We start from the raw sequence: 17066 nt of genomic DNA on the forward strand, positions 1-17066 counted from the left end.
GATCAGAGGGTTAATGTAGCTAGTATAGTGACAAGGGGATAAGAAATGAGGCCACCAGAGAAAAGAAATGGTTAAAGAGTACTCAGGTAATACAGGTGCCTTAAAATTGCTTGGGACTAACTAAAATAATCCTAGGTTATTCTAGGGAAGGGGCTGAAGCACTCTCAAAAACACTTCGAGAACTTAGGAAAGGTAAAAGATGCTCTGAAAAACTGGAAATGAGCAAACATTGGGACCAACTTTTAAGAAGGGGAAGAAATGGAGGAGTCAAGTAATCGTAAGCTGACTAGCTTTACTTCAATTCCTGGAAAAATTAAGAAAAGGATATTTTTAGTACCTAAAAGTCAACAAGGAGAAATCTGTAGCAGTCAGGGTGGATTCTTCTAAACCAGGAATAGCATATTTCATTCTAGAACATGAGAGCAAGAGGTGACACTTAATGAAATTTTTGACCTTGTATCACAACTTATAAGAAAGCTAGGGAAACACAGACTTGCTGGTAAAAGTGAACGTGACAAAAGAATCCTCAGCTCTGCTGTTTTGTCCCAGTGCTGATGAACCTAGTTCAGCTACACAACCACAACCTCCAATACTCCTTCACTTTCACCAAAATCATCTTTCTTCAGCTATCAGCAATTGGGATTACTGGGCACCATTCTCTCCTTCAGCATTCAAGGATCAATTCCTTGAACCCCTATAAGCTGGTCTAAACCAAAACTGTGGTTAAACTATTGAAAGAGTCTCATTTTTCCTTTTGTTATCTTTCCTTCCTTTCTTCTGTCTTCATCCACCCTATCAGCTAAATAGAAAGGTTCATTTTAACCTGGATCAGTTAGTTCCCTGATTAGGTTCGCTGTATAGCTGCAAAAATGCTTGTGCCAGCATGAGGGTAAAGGGTGCTGAATGGGTAAAGACAGAGCATTACCTTATGTCGCTTAGAGCATACGTGAAACTATGGCCTCAATGTAAGCTAGACACTACAAGCAACCTTCCTTGTTGCCATCTATCTGCCTTATCCCTTCTCCATATCAGACATGATTACTTCAGGCTATCTATGCCTAACCCATCTTTTCTGTTCTGTGCTTAACCACAGTATCTTATTTCTGCAGGTGCATATCATTCTTTGCAGCCATGGCTCTGTTGCCCCTGGGGAATATTTTTCAAAAGTTTGCGTATGCACTCATAGTAACTTTTCTCCAATGTGTACAATGACTGCTTATAGCTCAGTGCTGTTGCATGCATTTCTTTTCCATCTTTATATCAGTTCTTTCCAGGATGTTAGGTCTTAACTTTTCTTCCTGACACGATGACTCATGTCTACCTGGTTAAAACACTTCTTTCTGAGCGATGTCTTGGCTTGTTACTTATATCAGAACAACATACCCCGTGTACACTAAACAGAATCATAAACTGGCAAAATCAAGAGCAATGAAGTATGAGGTGACTCTAGTAAGTTGACATTTTGTGAAGAATTCCTTTCACATGTTAAAATGTTGATATTTGAGAAGTTCTTGTAGTTCTTCCCATTTTTGTCATCTCTAGAAGGTGATATAAAGTCAAAAAGCCCTATCATAAAGAAAAAAAATCAAATCCTTCAGTTTCAATGTTTTAATAATTAATGGGTTGATGAACCTTTCAGGCATATGCATTCAGCCTTTTGGTACTCAAAAATTGGTTTTTTTTTTATATTCAATTTTTCCTTTGAATATATGATTTGGACTGTGTTTTTTTTAACTTGTTTGAGGAGTTTTTACTATGCTGCCTTGGTTTTGCCCCTGTGCTGCCAAAATAGCTTTCCAGCTACTTATAGAAATCGCTCTCTTCTGGAAGGGATAAATAGGTTTTGAATCAGACTTCATATACCCAACTTCCAGCTCCAACAGGCACTGGTGGACAAAAGGTCATGAGAAATGTAGAAGAACTTAAAGAGCAGAGAGCTTTTATGTAAAGTAACAATATGGGTCAGGAAGGCCCAGAGAGCAAAAGAGAACGAAGGGGAGATTAAAGATGCCTGATAAGCAGTAGCCAAGACAAAACTGTTTCTGCTGCTTTTTACAGTGCTTATCCCAGTTTATTTGGAATAAATGCAAAGTACTGTGGAACTGCAAGTTTTAGCACCAGAATCCATTTCTGAGAGTTCCAGCCAGCGACAATATTCAAACATGGGATTTTTCTTTACTGTACGTTTTGAGGTTGCAAGGGTAAAACAAGTTATTTAGCTTTTAGATGAGGGAAACATTATTTTTTGGATGCATACTTTTAGAAAATAGTTTTACTGAAACCACAGTAAAACAGACTGGCAAAAGAGCTAGTTTAGTGTCTGTTTGTCTCATACAGTAGTTTATTACTCTTCCTATCCAGAGTGTGACTAAATCATACTTTTATTGTTTAACCTAGTATATTCAAATGAAATATTTTCTTCTAGGGCAATGTTTAAGTTTCCATATCAAAGTTATATATGCATCTATAAAACAGAGACACTGTGTACAGAAAAGACAACTGGCATTTGGAGCACTGAGCTTAAATACAAACAAGAAAGCAACACCAGAGAAATGTTTACACTCTAATGGAAGGCGCCCGGGCAACAAAATGAAGGAACATTAATTAGTAGTGCAGCAGACGGTCTACTAGGACAAAAGAAATGCAACAGAATTACAATCATGACTGATAGACATCTGTACTGCTAAGCTTATATAAATAAAAGTGGCTTTGGCATCACAAGAGCTGGGTGGGGAGGCAACATTCTGCACTAACCATAGGCAAACCCTGAAAGAAAGGAGCAGTGAGAGATAAATGAGAATGTTTGGGTTGAAGTTGCTTTCCTGAGGCTAACAAAAATATTCCATTGTGATGAAACTGAAGTCCTTTTAGAAAGCATGTTTGATTTTGGCATAATTCAAAAGCCACATCTCCATAATCTCATTAGCAATAAAAAAGTAATATTGGGGATTGAAACCTCAGAAGGTACAAGTTTGCATCTCAGAAGTGTAGAATAAATATTCTTAAAATGAGGTGATCTAGTTATTCCTGGATATGGTAGCTGAAGAATTACTTCACCAAATGACTGCTGAATCAATTTGAGGTAATGCTACTTTGTACTTGGCCTCAGAAACAATAAGTGTATCATAGGAGAGTTCATTATTGCAAAGTAACCTTTGATCAAGTAATTCAATTTAATGGAAGGATAAGCAAAGGAAGGTCTGTGATATAGGCTCCTATTTCAAAAGGAAAAAGATAATTTTACTCATGGTAAAATTAGCTAGACTGAATAGTGTAAAGGCTTGTGGAGGAGGTTGGAGTTGTAGGCTGTTTTGGGGGCTTTTTAATTTAGACAATAAAACTAAATAGAACTTTTTCCCAGAAGAAGAGAAAAAAACGGTTAGGAATCTTAGCACCTAGCTGGATGAATAACCATCTCTGGAGGGATATTAGTAGATAAGTACAAAGCTGACAAATAACAGACAGAATAGCAAAGAAAGATATGTTGTAGAGGCCAAGGGTTCATGGATAGAATGAGAATTCCCATAAATCAAGCTGAGCTAGACCTTATAAAGGCTATTAGCGAGGGAAAAGGATTGGCTGGCCTTATAAATAAATTTTTTTTAAAAAAAAAAGAAGAGCAAGAATAAGAAAAATAGTGGAGTAACCATGCAGTGAAAATAATAAAGAGATGAAAGATAATCTAAGGACATCCTAAAAATTATATGAACACTTTACCTTGGTTTTCAATAGGAAAGATAATTCTATTATGGAAGCAAAAACAGGAAGGCTAGCAGAATCTGAGGGAATAAAAACAATCACAGCTAAAACTGAAATAAAACTTAAAGCATGTACTGAGTTTGTGGGAATCTCCTAATGTCCATCGGAGAATCCATAATGAACTAGTGCATGACCTTCTAAGCACAGCGTTGAGCCCTGAAGGCACTGATGGGCTGTTTAATGGCCCTGAGCAGCACCACCTGGGACCCACACCACTGCCCAGGGGCCCAGGAGCTGCATTTCAGGTCTGGCCTTCAGTCCTTGCTTGAGCCATGTCCTCTGTGTGCCTCTGGCCCTGCCTCCCGGATGGACCTTGCACCTGTGCTATCCAAAGCCTGTCTCCTGCATGGGCCCTTCCTACCTACGTGGTAGCCTTCTCCCGTTCTCTGTCTGGCTCATCTCTTTTTGTTCCTGTGTGGAGCCTGGTTCACTGCTGTGTCTGGGGCTGCCGCTTCTCCCTGTTACCAACACCTCTGCGTGCTGTGTTCAGACCGGGTGGGATGTCACCCTGCCAGTGGGGGTCATCCTTGGCTCCCAGTTTGCATGCCCTTCAGGAGCAGCTGGCCCTTGCTGCTCCCTGAAACCCAATATCAAGAGTTTCTGCTTTTATCACGATGAGTATTGGAAGATGCTAGAAAGAATGTACAATATCATGTTAGAGATATTTGACATTATGGAGAATGTGCCAGTCCTTGAGGAAACGTGAAAGCAAATAAAACAGGGAATGTACTTTATATGAATTAATCCAGGCTAATGAAGCTAATAAGTTTGAAGAAGTAAGATATTCAATCATCGTAATGCTGAAAGCAGAGCGTTATGTGGTGTGTACATAATGGCCAAAACAGAGAAGTGAGTGGCAGAGTCTGTATCGAGGTAACTGTAACTTGGAATCAAGGGAAACTAGAATTTGACTGCATAGGATTAAGGGAATGGCTGAAAACATGTAATTGTATTAGGTCTCTATGTTTTACGTCCCCTTTTTTTTTTTTTTCCTGACTTCTGGGACTCTTTTAGGAAAGAAACAATACTGTCTTTGAACAAGTTGTTTTGGTTAATGCAAACTTGGTCTTTCGTAGTCAAATACTACCCTTGCAACTGGCAGATTTCACAGATTGGTATCTAAAGAAAAGTAACCCAGAGATGTTTTTCAAAGAGGTCAAATTTTCATCCTAAAGGGAAATGGAAGTGTGGACTTGTCAATTGAAAAGTTTACTTATGAGGTATATGGACCATGACAGACAACATAAACTTTTCTACGTTAAAAGTGTTGAAAGATGAAAGAATATTTTCTGAATTTCCAGCAACTGATACTGTAAGTCATAACGGGGTCACTTAATTATAAGATGAGAAATGTAGACTGTAGTTTCTTGACCCTCTGGGAGATGAAACATTTTCTTGAGAAAGATGTAATGAATTAGATTTTATGGGAAGATTGGTAGTCTTTTACTAATCTTTGCAAGAAGAATGCATATATAGGCTCCATTCTTGTAGTCATGCTACCCTCACAAACTCAATGGGCTTAAGTAAGAGTTAGAACACAATTGATATTGTACAATGATAGATCTAATACTGATGGTTGAGTTCAAATAACACTTTAACTGCCACTATCTAGGTATATCGTGTTCTCCTCCTAAATCTCCTAAATCTGCAAGGTTAGGGGTGCCACTAGCATTGATGCCGACCGCTTTATGGACAGGGTTCTGTCAGCGGCGTACCCATTGTCTTGCACAGTTCAGCTTCATTACCTTGTGAAAGAGTTGCATGAAGGCAGTTTGGATTATTGTGTTATGGAGAGTATTAATATCGTATTGTGGGAGTGATAATGCAGTATCTTCTTGCCCTGTGAATTAGGATTCTTTGGAGGGTAGATATTCTGATTTGGCCAGAATAAGTGATTTCTTAATCACTGATGATACTGGATTGCTGTATTCAGTGATTTCGTTCAGTGGTGCTGTCACTGAAGTTTATTTGCCTCCATCTCAGTTTCTCCTTTAGAAAGAGAAGTAGGATTTGCTTTCTTCAAAACGAGTTTTCAGGCAACGACAGTAGCTTTTATTTCACATCGTAGTAAATGGGCTGCATGTCTAAATGGATTGAGCAATTTGTAAACAGAGAAAAGACCTAACTAGAAGAAAAGACCAGGAAACATATTAGGGCATTAGATGGCAGCCTACTATCTAATATCTCTCCCGTTAATTCAGTTTATAAAGAGATAGTTCGGGTTGAGAAAGAAATGCTTCCCTCTGTGGAGCTATCTGGTTGGTAAGACATAGAACAATAAATCTGTAGTAAGTCTGTATCATATAAGCAGGCAAACTGGGAAAGAAGAGGCACCAAGGTGGGGGGGGGGGGTCAATACAGTCTATTGTGACTAGACTATTTTAAGGATGCCAGAAGATCCATCTTCCTGGGGCCAGTCTTGTCAATGGTCAAATCTGAAAAAGTGGCCTGTTTCAGCACATGCTTATCATTTCAGAAACCCGCGGACTCTAATGATTACTCTGGTGCTATTAACCTTCTGTCTCGCAGTGACAGATCAGCTTCTCAAGAAATGAATCATCCATGAGCGAATTCCTGGAGCGGCACTACTCCACACAAAACTAAGTTGTGAAAGATTTCCCTGAGGCTCAGAGTAGGTATTAGGTGTCCCGACTATATTATTTTAAAGGCACGTCTCTCAAAGCATAGACAGGCAATAATTTTAACGTGAGGTAGAAATGGTTTGATAAACTTAAAAAGAAAAAAAAAGGAAGCGTTGATACAGTTGTACCTCTCTGATGATGCGGTGAGGGTATGTTTCACACGTTAACTGCAGCAAGACTCATGCTGTGTGACGAGCGCTTTGCCCTCTTAAAGCTGAGGTGCCACACACCCTGTGCAAGAGCTGAGAGGTTTCAGTCTGTCTTTACCTCTCCTGCCCTTTACCCTGAGAGAAGCTGGAAGACTTGCTGGCTGGTGACAAGGCTGCTTAGCAGTGCAGTGCCAGTGGTGTTTTTGCTTTATTTAAATATACATATATATATATATACACCAGTAAGGGGTGTATTATCAGAACAGCTGATGATTTAGAAATGCCTCCTACCAACTGAATTATTTTCCTCCTTAAATAACTATACCGAGCAAAACTGTCCAGGCCTGGGAGCCACCTCAGCCCTCGCTGCTCCTGCCCCTTCCTGGCCCGGGCTTCCCCTACCGCCCCAGCTGCCATTTTGTGCCAGCCCCTAGCCGCCATTTTGGCCCTGCCCAGGGCTGTCAGTCGCTGCCTTGCCATGCCGCAGCAGTGCCGGCTCCAGCCACGCCATGGCCCTGCCCCTGCCCCTGCCCAGCCATGGGACCCCCTCGTCCCTGCGGCGGTGCCTGACACCCCTCGCACCCTGCGCCCCGGGGATGAGGTGAGGGGGACGGGGATGGGCCCGGCTGCCAGACACCACCCTGCCCCACCTGCAGCTGGCGCCACCCCCTGGCAGAAAGCACCGCTTCTACCAAAATACCTCTCTCCCTCAGAGGGAAACTGTAGCTATATGGAGGCAAGAAAAGGAGCATAACGGCAGTAAGTACAGCTTCAGCTCTAAAAGGAGCAGTGGGAGTTTCGTCACTGCTTTTGCAAACGCGTATCCGGGGATGGCACAGCCCAGTCTCTGGCTCAGCGATTGCTTTCCCTACTGGAATCGCACCGCAGATGATCTGCTCTCAGCAGGCCGAGTAACTCCCTCACCAGCTTGTTTTGAGTTCAGGAAGGGTTTTGTTTTCCTCAGCAAGGCTAAACCTGGTAAAATCTCAGAGTTTTTTGGTTTTGGTGTTTTTTTTTTTTCTTATTTCTGGTCTTCAGCTTTTGTTACAGCGGTCATAACGGCACAACTGCGCTGAGAAATTTAGAAATGAAAGAGCGAGCAGCTGAGTACCACAGCGCTCGTCACCACGTCCGCAACTAGTGAAAATCTTCCCCAGACGAAGGCCCCCTGCCGAGAGGGGAGATGATTCAATGGCTAAATTGAGAGGTGCCTCTCCTAAGGGGTGCAAAACCTACCGTGAATTTGGCAACCTCCCGCAGGGGCTCCACTTAAGCAACAGGTGTGCTAAGCTAAAAACACTGCAGCCAAATATTTATAGCTGGCTACAGTCGCTGGTAGCTACAGCTAATTGCTTCAACTTTTCTTTAGACTTAACGTGTCGCGTAGCATTCATGTCATGAATAACAACGAGATTTAATGTTGGAGCCGTGGTGGTGCGCAGGGATCTTAAAGACCTAGCGCCCAATGACTGAAGGCATTTCCCCTTGGCTGAATGTTAGCTAAAGCACAAGGTAAATAGTTGTATGTTGGGGAGGGGAGGAAAGTTGTTTCGTTTTTACGAAACAATGAACAATAGACCGCTCAAACTACGGGAAAAAAATAATGAAGCCCAAGCCTGAATCCCGAGGGCAGAATTACTGCGGTGATTGATTAAACAATAAACTTCAGGGACTTTTTAAGGCCACTACTTTGATACTAGAATCAGAATTTTCTTTTTTTTTTAAAAAAAGTCTATCCTTTACCGTTACAAATTAAGCTTATAATGGTGTTTCTTTGATCTGAAAAAGACTAGTACAGGTACTCTGACAAAATATAAAGGTCCCATCAATGTCTTCGGTTGGTAGACTCTGTACAAAGCAAATTGGTAAGAAAGTCATATACCAAAACAGAAGGATAGTGAGCATAGAGGTCTGTTTTGGTCTGTCAAATGAGTGGTACAGTTCAGTGAAATTGCACTCTTTCTGCCATGAGATACGTGGCTAACTCCTGAGGTGATACTTCAAGCAAACACATTAGAAATGGATTAAAAAACTGTTAAGAGCATCCCAGAATTTTACTCAATTAGCGGGGGATTCGGTCAGAACTGTCATACATTCTCAGACATTGGGGATATATGAAATCCAGATCAGGATCTGAATTGTACAGCTCTCCAGCTGTTGTTCTATACCTAAATTTGTATTCAACAGTGCTGGTCTAGGGTATGAAAACCACGTCTGCCATCAAAGAATTGGCATTAGCCTGGAAGATTTTTTGGATTCTTTCAGTTCCCTGTTGCTCATTTTAAGCTTTTACAACTGGAATATAAATAGTTTGGGCCTGGGAGCGCTCCTGTCCTTAATGAAATGTAGTCAATAAAGGACAGGAACTTGCTAATCTTCACTAGAGTTATTTGTTAAAAAAGAAAGCCCCAAAAACAAATGATGTCCTGACTGCCATTTGTTCACTCCTGCTATTTGCTTATTCGTTTTCAGTGCGGAAAAAGTATGTAATCATCATCCTAATGAATCTAACCCATTCTCTCCGTTCAGCAGGAGCTTTTAATGACAGAGTATCTGCTGCACGTAAAAGAAGGTATTTGACAGACTTTCTACATAAGTAGGCAAATTCTTTCATCGCTTTGTAGCCTTTTTTTTTTTTAGGTTTGGGTTGTTTTTTTTATAACTCCTTAGTTCCTTGAATGGTTTGTCCCTACTGCCTATTCAGTTTCTCACACGTAGATCAACATGTAATTACCTCAGTGTTAGAACAATTCAACCATTTATTAACATGACTGGCTATTAAATGTTCATATAGCAGATTAATGTAATTAACTTCATAACAGTTGCAGTCCAGGAGTACATGGGAACACTGCATCAATCAAAACTAATGAAAGTAGTCATAAATATAAATGGGCCACTGCTTGAGATGACCTAATATTACACATACATGTGCTTTCTAACAGAGCATGTCCGTCTCCTTTCTCTGGTATCAACTTCAAATAACTTTACCCATTTTTGAAAGACATTCATTTAAGTTTTAAGTTACTTTGACAAATGAATAATTTTCATATTCTTCTGAGGTTAAGTGAGTATAGGGAATGTGATTTTTTTACTGAAAGAGCAATATTTATCTATAAGGAAAAAGAGAAAAAAATACCAGTGTAAGAAACAGACCTTAACTCTCTGAATATCTATTTACATAATGAATATTTTAATTATTCATTGAGAAGGGGCAAATCTAGAGGAAGAATACAGATTAAATTCTCATATAAGGTGAGAACCTGACCCCTAAAGCTAAATCTTCACTTCTAATGGCGTATGTGTTTTTTTGTCATATGATAAAACCAAACATTTATGAAATGGCTAATAAAATCAAGGATAATAGGTTGATATTATATTAAGTGTTCAGATCCCTGATCTTGAAAAAGATATGCAAAAATATTTTTGTCTTGTGTTTATACCTAAAATCACACAGAAATAGCTGTCTCTTCAGTAGCTGTCTCCTCTGTATGGAGATGTGTTGTACGTTTGCACATCTGTAAAGTGTGGGATGAATATCACAACCTCTAGAATTTGGAGACTTTTTCCCTTCAGAGTTTCCACTGGACAGGTACTTAGCTTGCACTGCTTTCTTCAGAAGTCCCCTTCAGGATTTTGTGCCCTCCCCTTTTCTGTTGGATACAGAAATCCATTATTGTACACAGATTGCGAAGTTGAGGAAAAAAATGATAGGTTTTGAATGTGCATGTGAGGAATATGATGTGAAGAACCAACAGGCAAACAGAACTGTAGGATTATTATAGCATCACACCTAAATGCCTCTGTGGTGGTGTGGTAATTGGAAAAGAGTTTATATGGTTACAGATGTCCAAAATCAAGATTCTCCAGGTTTGCAACAAAGGAAGCTTGAACATCTGCAGAGTCCACCTTAATTACAGTTGATGCTCTGTGGCACTAGTCCCATATCAGATTTTCACAGCTGGTTATGGTCTGATTAGGATCTCTGGTGAGATACCTGGGACTTTGGATCATTCAGCTAACGACAAGCAGGAGATGAGGAAAACAGGTAAATAGCTTTGCCTTGTGTAAGTAAAAATAGATGGCACTTCTGATACTCAGTGTTTAAAACAATGCCTTGGCTCTGAAGGCAAAAGTGTTTGTGAAGGTTAGCAAAGCGATCATCTGGCTGAGGTAGAAGTTCATTTCAGGCTTGTGTTGAATGCATAGACTGATCCACAAGGAAGCTTTTACCCACAGAAAAAAATGAGGAATGAAAACTGAAAATTGGAATAAAGTGGCTTTCCCAGGAGCTTTGACTACTGGAAATGCGACCTTTATTTAAAAAAAAAGGAGGGACGGTAGGAGAGAGAGCTATACAGAGTTGCCTAGTTCTTTGAAGAGTTTCAGCTAGTTAATTGTGAAGAGTAGAGAGGAGATAGCAGCCATCACTGACGAAGCTTCAGCTGATTCTGGAAATTTGAAGACAAAAATCAGCTTGATTACTAAGGTGCTTTCCCCCTCCTTTTCCCTCTCCCTTTCCCCGCTTCCCCACCCCCTGCCACAAGATTACAGTGTTCACAAGACTGACATGGTAAAATGCTCAGACTCTCAATTTTCACATTGTGGCCATGACAATAATGCCAATTGCTTGACCAAATTTTGAAACTTTTAGGAATTCACAGAGAACCAAGGGAAACAGCTAAACAGTGTAAAAGAAAATCTGAAAATTTTAGTAATTTCACAAGTGGCTGGTTCTGCAACATGAATATAATGATTACTTTCACAGAAGTTAATGGAATAACGTGAGCACAAGTACATTGTAGGAACACAATCCAGCCAAGCAGTCACCCTCACGGAAGGAATGCTGTTGTCTGGAAAGAGGATGTCAGAAGCTTCTCTAATTTACAGTGGGAAGCGTGTTCTTTTATTTATTGCTACAGTCATGAAAAAAGTCTATAGGCGACGTTGCTTCAGCTCCGCTCCTAGTGGGCTATCATTACTGTGTGTTCCCTGTTATAAATGGGATTGCCCTCCTGAGGATGAGCTCTTTCCTCACTGAGCAACTGAAGTGGAGCAGAGGCTAGAGGCAGGACTGGACAAGAAACAAGTGCAAAGCTGTGCCTCACTAGTGATGGCCAGCTCATTAGGGAAGTGTCACGTTGTGAACGTATGAAGAGATTATTTCAAAGTAGCCATGCTAATTTCTTACCGTTACAAAATGTAGAGCAAACAAAATGGATACTCCAGTGAGTTATTTACATTAGTGTGCTTCAAAGCAGATGGAGCGCTTTACATCCCATTATGAAAGGCATGCAAGTTACAGTGACATGGCTCCTAATTGTGAACAACTTAAACTACACCATCTGCATTTAACAAAGCTCCATATGCATGGATATGATCTAGCTTGGCTGCCTGTATCTGTTAACAACATGTGCAAAATAGATACCAACATGCCGAATCTAAAGATACTTTGGCAGGCTTTGTGGAAGGAACTGGAAATGTTTGCGGTGCCCCTTCTGTCTTCGCTGTCCAAACTCCAAATGAAGGGCAACAGTCGTCCCAGTACTGAGTTACTGCCTCCTGTTGAACGGGGTGTTGATACATACATTTGCCAAATTCAGCAGATTGGTCATCCTGTTTTAGCCAATGCAAGTTCTTTAACTTTTTTTTTTTTTTTTTTGGCAGAGGATTTCTTCACATATTCTTCCCTTAGGCAATCTGGATAGTCAGTATGTAGTTTTAGATGTCCATATTCAAAGCACAGTCCTTTTGCCATTGATGCAGCACACTGCTATGCAAATTTTAGCATAAGGGATCTGTGGACTTCAGCTTTATTAAGAATAGAAAAGTTAATCCTTCCTTGGAAAACGAATGTACATTGGGCCAAACAGCCCCCAGTTACCCAGGACACAAACCAGCATCCAAATCTTTGAGCATATAGTCATAAGGGAGATCTTTTATGCTCTGCAGTAAGAGGAATTGTTTTGCTGTTTCTTCAAAAACATTTAACACAATCTGTAGCTAAGTAAAATAGAAGGGACTTGTGGGGGCATGTTTGGTTTTTATCTGGTATTGGCTATTACTTCTGAGGGAGAAAACTCCAGGACATGACATTCCCCAGGACCTGAGCTTCACATACGTGGTTCTTCCCCTGAATTGCAAGAATTTGAAATATTTGGGATTTCAAGACTGCATTTAGAACTTCTTGCTCAAACAAAGGAAAATTCCAGGTGAACCAAAATGAAATTTCCTGTAAGCTTGCACGTGGAAAAATGAGGGAGATAGTCTACAATATACAGTTCCTTTGGCTGTTACAGCTGAGCTGCGCAGAGTGCACTCCATCTGTCTCCATAGCTGCTAAAAAGAGCAACGCAGGACTAACGATCTCTTAGATCTAGCCCTCCCTTGGTCATACCCTCAGCCATCCTTTCCCCATCCCACCTAGCAAATCTTTGATCTCAAGCAGAGTGAATTGCTGGTTAGCTCTGGCAATGACAGAAATCCTACGTTTGGAGGTTTCTGTGAATCGTGTCTTTGTGAGAGATGATAGCTGCTGAGCTAGCTAGTCCCCTGGATTCAGTTCGTCTTCAGGCTGGACTGCTTATTCTTAAAAGATAACACAAACCACTGAATTAGGAAAGAAAAAAAATCAAAGTAGTGAAGACTTTAAAAAAATGTAAATGGAGAACATAGCATGATTGAAAAGTGAGAGAGAATCGTGAATGTATATTTTTGCAGAAGTCTAGATGTGAGGGATTGGACTAACTGTAATAGATTCCCTACACCCCTGTTTCCCCCCTTTCCATTCTACTGTCTCTGATAGGGAGATTTACACTGACCTTTGGGCTTTTACATCTTGCAACTTGCCAGCTCTTTGATAGAAAGCATATTCTTACTGGCCACTTAATTCCTTTCTGATTATGTGACAGCAGCAATCAGAGGTCCTTTGATTCACAGGGACAAAAGGCAAAATGGAAATCTACTCCCCTCCAACACAGCACTGCCACAGTCCCGTGAGTCGACTGTAATCCAGCTTCCATTTTTCTTTTCCTGTTCTTTAGTGATGTTATGAAACCAGCTTTAAGGCTAAACAAGAACATGATAAAAAAGTTCTTTTACTATTTTAATGCCTAACGAATAAATCTTTTTATCTCCTGCTAACTTCAGGCACAGGCAGCAAAACACCCTTTCTGTATTAACATTGAATAGGACAGGCCCATTCAGCTTTGCTTGAAGCATCAGTTTCATTTGTGCAGGGACATGTATATAACCGTATAAAACAGTAAGGAGAAAATGTGACCTTTTTTTTTTTCCAAAAAGACTACAACTACAGGAGGATGCAAGAAACACACTGAGCATTAGATGCTGGCACCTCTAACAGCCTCCTGTATCAAACCAGGTCCTGGCCTTGGGAAGTGGAGGGCATAATGGGATGAGGTCTCAGTATTCAGCTCTCTGCAGGGGAGGTTAAGGGAAGCCTCACAGGTACAGCAGGTGCAGGCAGTGAAACCACCCTTGGTGAAAATTGTCACTGAAGGATTCTCGAGAGACTCCATTAAAAATGAGTTCTTCATGCTGGGGCCAATTTTGTCTTTTCCCAGTGAAAGTAACTTTAATATTGAATATGCAAATAATAAGGATTAAAATAAAAGAGGAAATGGAGTTTAGAAATGAGGAGAAATGTCATCTTTCAGTTGACTGTGTTATACCTAGTTTCTGCTAGGTGCTCCTGAAGCATCTGCTTCGTGTATGCATGTACTCTTTTCCTGAGGAGATCCCATAATTCTGACTGCATGTTTAGTCAGTTGATGGAGTATTGCTTTAACGTTGTTTACCAAATGATGGTGTAGCTGCATGTTAAAACAAAAAAGCCTTCTCTTTTTTCGTGATCAAAATAACTTTGCAAATGGATTCATTTAACATTACATGTGTGATACATTTAAATGTTTTTAAATCTGATATAAGATAACCTAAGTATTTGGGGTGGAGAGCTGAAATAATTTTAGGTAGATTTGAAAGCTGCTCAGAACGCTACCAGATAGATAAAATCTACTCACAGTATTCTACTTAAACATGTTCAAATTCTTTCCCACGTTGTTTGGTCTAAGATTTTGTCAGCTTTGTATTTTTTGAAGTGAAGGATTCTAGCTTATTTTTACAAGAGAGACTTAGCACAATGAGTAGGTAGAGAAGGGAACTGATTAAAATCATAAAATTTTTAATCTGAAAAAAGTAGTTTTGACAGAATTCCACATCAAGAAAATATTTAGAATTTTGGGATTTGTTCTGATATAGAACAGAAACAAATTTTAACTTCAAAAGACATTTGTTTTATTCAAGTGTGTCTGTCAAGAATGTGTATTGTTTGTTTAAATTTTCAGTTTAATTTAATTTTTCACCAGTTGAGCTGTGCAACTAACCAAAACAGTCTCTGTATATGTTACTTGTATAAATCATCTGTACTTGAAATAGTATTGCCTACCTAAGGGACATGGTGCCTCAGGTGTTAAGCTGCTGAATTGCTTAGCAAAGGTCTTTCTTTAAAGAGGAGCTATCAGGTCAGCTGTGATCTAGGCCAAACTGATCTCAGGAGTTTGGGGAATCATCATTTCTACAAGGACATAGAAAGTACACTTGCAACTCCAGTTACAAGTAGGTGTACTGGAGGGTCTGCAAGGAAATAGAGCAGTCCTTCCCCAGAGTGGGAATAGTTGTTGGAACTCTTTAGTTATGAACTGAGGAGAAATTTGTCAAGATCATAGCAATGAAAGATCCCTGCAGTGGTTCTAAAGCTAGAAAAGGTGGAAGAATTTTTTTGCAAGGCAAATTCCTTGCTTTTTCCAAAAGCAAATGAGGAACTGAGGTAGCTGAAGAGTAGGCTTCGTATGTGGATCTTCACCCTTCAGAGTAACCCACCAACCAGAAGGAAGTACAGATTTGGACAGGCTGATACCAGAGAAGAGAAGCCCTTACATCAAACAGTGCTGTGTAAATTTGAAGTATTCCTGCAGGGCAATTTTTGGAGAAGAATGAAGGAATTTACCCACTTTAAAAACTCCCAACACACTGGAATATTTCCTAGTCACTCACTCTTTCAGGATTTACATATAAAAAGGGTGCAATGAACTGAACGCTTAAAATAGTGTGAACCACTTGCTTCGCTCTTCTGTTTTACATAAACGTGTGCTCTTGGTGTATGTACTGCATTCTCTGCTCTGCTGCTGTGGAATGCAATGCATCTGCGCACGAGTGCCTGCATGGTGTGAGGTCTCATCCTGTAACCATTGCCTAGCACTTCATTCCCCAGTTCACATATTGGATCATCTGGAAGCAGAAAGGAAAGTGCCAAACAGTGATGTGGAAAGTGGTCGTGTAGCTTCTGACCTGAATAATCAGAGACACTGTTCTTCTGAGTGATATTTAGGAGTTTGTTTTACAATTCTTGATATCTACCTTTAATTGCAAGGAATGAGTGTGCCATTTCCAAAAACACTCAAATGTTAGGAGCTTTCTCTTTCTCATTTCTGACTTCTAAGCCAGTAACCCCTGTAGCACTCTGTTTTGCCTTTTTAGTCTTTTACACGGAAAGAATGTGATCTCTGATCAGTATTTTTTTTCTTATTCTCCAATAGAGAAGAATGAAAACAAACTAACAGAGGGTGTTTGTTTGCAGCTATTCTTCCCAAAGTGGGTGCTCATCTTAGATAACTTGGGGTTCTTATGTCCAGGCTAAGAAGCTATTTTTGGGTTGTCCATCTTATGAAAACTACAGGTATTTTTGAAAATTTTGTATTGCAGGCATAGTTTGCGGTCACCTCATTTATATGTTTATAAAGTTGGCTGAAGATTTCCTGGAGTGCTTCCACATATGCTAAGAAAACAAGAAGATTATTCAAACCATACACTTACTCAGGCATAGAATCTGACATTGCTGTTTTTACGAAGCTGTTCAACAACTCCTTATTGCAAAAAGAGGCAGAGAAGAGATCAGCTGCCAGCTAAAATAAGCATTTTAGCCCTGCAGTGACTTTAGGGCAAAGGATTACAGGGTTTATAAAACTAATCTATCTGCCTGGTTCCCACTGTGAAGACAATTCAAATCTATAGTTAATCCATTTGGAGTAATCTTTGTTGGAAAGCCACTGATCTGCAGGTTGATTTTAGGGAGATTGAAAAAAGGTAAACAAGTTCCTCTGAAAGTTATAATCGACTGTTGTCAATAAATGAGTATTTGACAAGGAGACCTGTCATCAAATGTAGGTCTGTATTTTTTTGATTCATTTTCCATCATAATAAATAAGGAGAAATCTGTTTGGCTTAGTTAATGGAATTCATTAATACGTGTTACTGAGTTTAGAAGGATTTTAGAAATGCAGTAAATTGGTGAATATAACAGCATGAATATGTACAATTGAGAAGTGATTATATGTTTTAGGTCACTAACAGAGGGTAAGAAGATAAGTAACAGTCAAAATGTTAGGAGAAGGAGATGCAGCTTAAAGCACCCATCTTGATTTTGTTCATACCAGATCAAATG

General features: G+C 39.9%; 1 long non-coding RNA gene across 1 annotated transcript in view; it reads left to right on the forward strand.

The window, feature by feature from the left end:
- The first annotated feature begins 7266 nt into the window (after positions 1–7266).
- The window catches only part of LOC138065794 (uncharacterized), a 77195-nt gene continuing 67395 nt past the window's right edge, over positions 7267–17066 (forward strand). The window contains exon 1 of the long non-coding RNA XR_011138861.1: positions 7267–7309. This is a non-coding gene — a long non-coding RNA (uncharacterized lncRNA). The remainder of the gene's footprint in view (positions 7310–17066) is intronic.

This window comes from Struthio camelus, chromosome 1 (genome assembly GCF_040807025.1).
Source record: "Struthio camelus isolate bStrCam1 chromosome 1, bStrCam1.hap1, whole genome shotgun sequence".
NCBI lineage: Eukaryota > Metazoa > Chordata > Aves > Struthioniformes > Struthionidae > Struthio > Struthio camelus.